At 35.7% G+C, this 6,623-nt stretch overlaps 1 protein-coding gene across 1 annotated transcript in view; it reads left to right on the top strand.

Annotated features, from left to right (window-relative positions):
* The window catches only part of LOC127851887 (uncharacterized), a 116,881-nt gene that overhangs the window by 57,975 nt on the left and 52,283 nt on the right, over nucleotides 1–6,623 (top strand). The window lies entirely within an intron of this gene.

Genomic DNA, 6,623 nt, shown 5'->3' on the forward strand with positions numbered 1-6,623 from the left:
GTTGCTAACATATATATAGAATTTATTACATATAATGGTATGCATATTTGATTCATATTCTGTTATCATTAAATATGAATGTAATACAATGTAAAGCAGTAGTTTGTTTTTGAATGACACATAAGTATCATTATGAATACTTTTCTTGTACTTTAGATTTACATGCAGGTGTTCGTGTCATATGTTTGACACAAAAGAACATAGATCTGTCAGTCTTTGCCTATTGATGTATTCTTAGATTTCAAAACACTTTGATATTTTTTCCAAACAATGTTACAGCATACATTTTCTATCTGAACAGTGAGCTCTTCTGGAACTGGTCTCGTATAGTTGGGGTAGTGATCGCCGGCACTGTGGGCCTCATAGTAATCGGCGTCATAGTGCTCGCCTGCATATACTGCAAGAATAAGAAGAGCCTTGCCGGGCGACTACGGCACACTGTGTCTATGAGGTCTCAGAATCGCATCTACCCTTTTAGTTACCCTCTACCCAGCTACGAGGAAATTCAAGCAGGTATTCATTGCTGTCTGAAGCTAAAGAAAGGTTTTGCGCCCATACGAACCTCGTAATGGGAAAACAGCTTAACCCATTAATGCCTAGTGGACTCTCCCATCCGTCTAAATTGGATCAATTTATTTCCAAAATCAGGGATGTCTAGTTTATTTATTTCTATTTTTAGAATATTTCTTACAGAAATTCCTTTAAGTAAAGCAAACAGCGTAGACCCTGATGAGACGCCGCATCTACGCTGTTTGCCAAGGCATTTTTTCTAGACGCTAGGCAACAATGGGTTATTGCATGTGCGTAAAATCTCGTCGCAGATTACCCTGTGAACTCCGCACAGGATAAAAAGATCCGACATGTTCCACCTAAACTGGATCTTTTTAATTAGAAGCGACTTCTTCGGAACGAAAATTACGTAAAAGCGGAAAGTGTCGTCACTGATTAGCCTGTGCGGACGACACGTGCTACTATAGTACGGCACTTTACTCACATGCATTAAGCCCAGATTTCACAGAACGAGGCTCATACATGTTTTTGTCCAAGGCATCTTTAGAGGAGACTGATGGAATGAGAGTCCTGTCAATTCATCGTCTTTCCACCTGTTACCGATTAAGAAGAAATTACCACTTTTTCAAGCACCAACACCGCTTGTTACTTTGATACTTGCTTGTTGTTGTGTTATTACCTCAACTCTACCCATATTATTTACCCACCCCCCCCCCCCCCCCGCAAAATACTCAGTTCTAATTGTTGTGTGTATATGTATTTTAATTTTTCTATTTTTTCTTTGCGCACTGCATTATGTGTGTACACGGTCGGGGTGTCTCCCAGCTTCTAATAGTACTATCAGTAGAGCCCTATGATAGTATTCACCAAACTCAGAAATCTTACCATAAGTTGTTAGTCGGGTAAACTTTCAGATAACATTATCTTTGTGGTTTCCATTCTTTTCTGCTAACAAAATGCTGAAACATTATGCCGTTAAGAATTAGTTTTAAAACGCTTCATTGTAAACAGATCTAAGCACCAAACAGCAACAGACTTAAATTTTACTAATTTTAGCTATTTCCATTAGTTTGCCATACGGAGTTCTGTGAATACGAGTCCCTTTTAACACCATTTACATACTTTTTGCATAGGGCAGTATTTTCACACAAATTTAGCAATTGAGTTCTTTAGATTTTCCACATAGACACCAAATACTGGCTGTAGTCCCAGGAAACGAAGCTAAAATAAATAGGTTTAAACTAAAATTAGCGCCGTATAAAAAGTTGCACTTAATTCGAGTTTTATGTTTCATTAATTACCTGTTTCATGAACTTACTGGAATCACGAAGATTGGATTATATATCTCCATCTATTTTTTCTGAAATACATTTACATTTGTTGGTGTGTTGACGTGAACCAGATTACTCAGAGGAAAGCCCATCCGTCCGAAATCATGATCACCAGCCAATCGCATGCATCCTAAATGGGCCTTGAACCAAAATCGCCCTAGCGAGAAGTACATGTACAAATACCTTTATAGACGAGTTAATTGTTATTGTTTACATTTGGGATTTTCCGCGCATGCGCACTGACTGGTTGGCAAAAACACTAGTTACAGTCACGTAAAACATGTATAAAGGGCTTTTGTTTAGTCAATTAAACGATAAAAAATCCGAAATAAACATGACAACTCTTAAACAATAGTGCAAATATATCATATTAAGTACCAATAAATGTATATTCATATATATAATTTCCTCTTTATAAAATACAAATTAGTTATTAGCATCAGAGTAAACGTGTCGGAAGACTAAATACTGACAATACCACACAACAAAACAATAAATTAGCCGTATTCTTTTGTAAAGTAAGACTTTAAAAAATGATATTTCAAAACTTATAAAACATATATTAATTTGATTATAACTATAAACGGTGTGGATATTGTTATTGTTCATCAGCGACCGAAAGTGTATTATAAGGGGCGCATTTAATCAATTATAAAACAAAGCCATAAAAACGGAATACGTTACAATCGTTAAATGTTGTGGTAATTTTCTTTTCCATAGAATGAATTTTCTGTTTCGTTTCCATTGAATTACAATATTAATAAATTTTAATATACAAATGGAAATAAAACCTGCATCTTGTGCAAATTGAACTGTCTTTGCATGTATATTGAAATCTCTTAACAAGTAATAAGGAGTGATGCATGTAACAATCTAGCATTTTATGATAAATATATATATATTTATTTAATTTATTTTACGCAAATATTGTTTATCCATTGTGATTGCTTGGTTTCATGATGGTGTTACGTGCACTGCAAGAACGTACAATCTTTACACTAAATTGCCGAGTTGAAATTTGCCGGTACCCGCGTTAAATACATCAATTGTGTAGCAGTAATATTGCAAAATATTTTAAATTTAAAGTTATAAAGCACTGTATTATTATGATTAAACTGGCTTACATATAGATACACATGTTCCCGTTAATCCGTTTCGGACAAATATCTTCTTTTTTTAATATGTTATATTATTTATTAAAGCAAATGCTACGTTTTTTCGCTTTAATATTTGGCTTGCTCAATATGACTGCTCAATATGACAAGAGATGACATGGAGGTATCATAAAGTCTGCCACATGTGGTCTATGCAGGGACCCAATTAAAGTATAGGTCCCTATGTTATTGACACCGGCATGTTTTCTGTGTAATTGTCTGGGCAGTCTCCGATCATAACGAGATAATATGCTCGTGACGAACAACGGTGCAATTGAACACGGTTAGAAATGCTGAAACAAAAGTATCAAATTTGGTGTGCACCATTAAATAAAACAATTAGATTTATGAATTTATTTGTTGTGTAACAATTTAAGTTTGTACAGATATATTAAGGTTAAAATAAGTTACTATATGTTGCGAACAAAAAGCGATCTATTTGTTGTTTGTTTTCATCCTTATTTGTGTTCTTTCATTAAATTTAATTTATTCTAAAAGAATTTCTATTCCTGAAATTTTTTATCTTAAATGGACGTGAAGATGCGTTTAGTAGAGAATTTTGTGGTAATCACATACAGAGGTCGTAGATAGTGTTCCACTCCGAAGCTCGATTTTAGTAAAAACAAAAAATAACAACAATATAATCGTTCAAACAATGAATTTCCACGCATGCTTATGTTTTATTCAGACATAAATAGTAACATTATATTTGATACAGTTCATGAATATCAATAAAAACGATGATTATGTCAACCTTCTCTACATGCGCTTATATGAATTCCACCTCTTTTTGCCAACCAGTGGGCGGAGTCTAAACTTTGCAGGTGCGTGTGACGTCACGCGTTAACTCGTCTATACCAGACGGCCACTCGATCTAATATAGATTCAGAATAATTCAGACGGGTGTGAACGTATTCGCCGTAGTTGCAAACATATGTGTATCGTTTGTAAAAGTCTACCAAGAGTCAGACAACAATAGCAACTCAATCATTCGAGAATACATTTAAATTATGGGACAGTTCCGATTTTACTAATTAGTATCTCGCGACAAGCGGATATTATTGTATAATATGTATTGAATTCACCTGCAGCTCCATATAGAGTTTACAGGCGTGAACTCAGTAAATGTATTAACTTACAGATATTTTTTAAGAGCCGCAGCGGCTAAACAATATAAAAAGCAAACAAAACGTGTTTACGTTAGTTCAGCTCGATATTTCAGTGCAGTTTCACGTGGCGTCCCACCATGGTTTAGTTTATTAGCTCAGATTCAGAAACCTGTCCGAAGTCGTTTCTTACAATTACATGACCTATCGTATGTTTGACCCATTCGTGTGTTTGTATTGCTAGAATGTCGTGTAAATCAACAGAATAAATGTAAACGAAACGTTCTACGAGTTGTGTGTGTCTTTTAACAAGAATTACGCGACACATCCTCTTTCATGTTTCAGACTCAACAGGGGGTCCTGGGCCTCCATACCCAGTCTTGCCCCCGAGATACGAGGATGTCATCCTGCCCGATGTACCGCAGCCTCAAATCTCGCGATCAGAGCCGTCTCGATCAAACAGTTACCGTGGCAACATATAATGTCTTTCCTCAATGATATGTTTAGAAGTGTGTTAATTTAACCATTTTCCACTAAAATACGCATTTTGAAGTTTGAAGTCCGTTAGAAAACCAAATGAAGTTAAAGACCTGTATGCCTAGCTTTAAGTTTTAAAGGCTTCATCTTCAACCCTAAGCCGCCTAAGCTACTGGTTAAAAGCAAACAGGGTAAAACCTGAACAGACTGCGAGTTACTCAACAGGTTTTTCTGGATTTATGCTGGTTGCATGTAGCCATTTTAACTTTGCTTCGGATTGGGAAAGGGTTAAATCATTTATCTTATCAGTTTATTTGTTAACTTTGTCTTACATTAACTATAGAGACAGCTATGATTTCAGCATTTTGAAAACCGAATATCCATTATTTCGAAATTCTGTACTTTTACCTATTATGTGTACAAGTTAAGTTTTGCTCAATATTTTTTAAGGCATGTAGATATTTATCCTTCTTTCCTGTGCATTCGTCCACTCTTGTAAATCGAGCCGTCCACTTAATTTGGAAACTTTGATGAAAAAATTATATCGCATTAATGTTGTTTATTGGTTCAAAAACATGAAATTGAGATTTATCTAAGAGGAAATAGCGTTTAAAAAAATGAGCAAAAGATGCTGTGCAAAAGTTAATAATGTTGTATATAGTCATTTTGAAACAATATGTTTGTGTTTATTAGATTCGTTTTTTGAATAATATCAAAATATTAATACAAGTTAAGTGTTTTCCCATATCAAAATGATGAAAGAACAGATATACAATATTTCAATTAAGGGTTGATAGGTTGCCATCCTAGACTGTTAGTAAACAATGAAATATCTGATATGTAAATCATTTTATTTGGTAGTAAAGACAATCGTCTAATTGGGGAAGCATCACCAAAATACTTAAGCAATTATTCTGACTCAACTTAGAGATTTTTTCTCAATTTTTTAGATAAGCTTCACCATCCTGCTAAATTGTATGTTCACATGTTTGTGCATAGTCCGACTCAACCCTGAGTTTTAGGAAGAATTTGTGAATATTCCTTTAGCTGAGATTTGAGATCATTCATAAGATGACCAATCTTCTCAGGGCTCAGCCGAGGAATCTCAACCTCTGAGTTGAGCTAAAAAGAGAATATTTGGCCATGGTGCTGAAATTGTTTTAATTCAGCATAAAAAGTAATGCAGTTCTTAAGTGTTTAAATTCACAGATAGAGGCTGATAACATGTCACATTTTGTGATTATCTGGTGTTTTGTTTTTATTAAATTGTTAAAAGAAACAGTTCTTGTTCGCTGTCTTATGGTTTACATTGCATTTATGGAACATCCATTTTTAAATCATATGCAGTTTCTTCACTGAAAGCTGATGCACCAGGACATATATCGTATGGTTTCAAATGTTAAATTTAGGAGAATATGTTCATAATGTTCATGGTGAGTCTTCATTCAAAGTATTGTTGTTACCTGTAAAATCTTGAGGCATACATTGTCAGGAGGGATACATTGTCAGGAGGGATACATTGTCAGGAGGCATACATTGTCAGGAAACATACATCATCAGAAGGCATACAACCTAAGGAGGCATACATTGTCAGGAGGCATACATTGTCAGGAGGCATACATTGTCAGGAGGCATACATCGTAAGGAGGCATACATTGTCAGGAGGCATACATACATTGTCAGGAGGCAAACATTGTCAGGAGGCATAGATTGTCAGGAGGCATAGATTGTCCAGGAGGCATACATCATCAGAGGCATACATTGTCATGTGTCATACATAGTCAAGAGGCATAGATTGTCAGGAGGCATACAGTGTCAGGGGGCATACATTGTCAGGAAGCATACATCGTCAGGAGGCATACATCGTCATGAGGCATACATTGTCAGGAGGCATACATTGTCAGGAGGCATACATTGTCAGGAGGCATACATTGTCAGGAGGCATACATTGTCGGGAGGCATACATCATCAGGAGGCATACATCGTCAGGAGGCTTACATCGTCAGGGGGAATACATTGTCAGGAGGCATACATTGTCAGGAGGC

Source organism: Dreissena polymorpha, chromosome 11, assembly GCF_020536995.1.
Source record: "Dreissena polymorpha isolate Duluth1 chromosome 11, UMN_Dpol_1.0, whole genome shotgun sequence".
NCBI lineage: Eukaryota > Metazoa > Mollusca > Bivalvia > Myida > Dreissenidae > Dreissena > Dreissena polymorpha.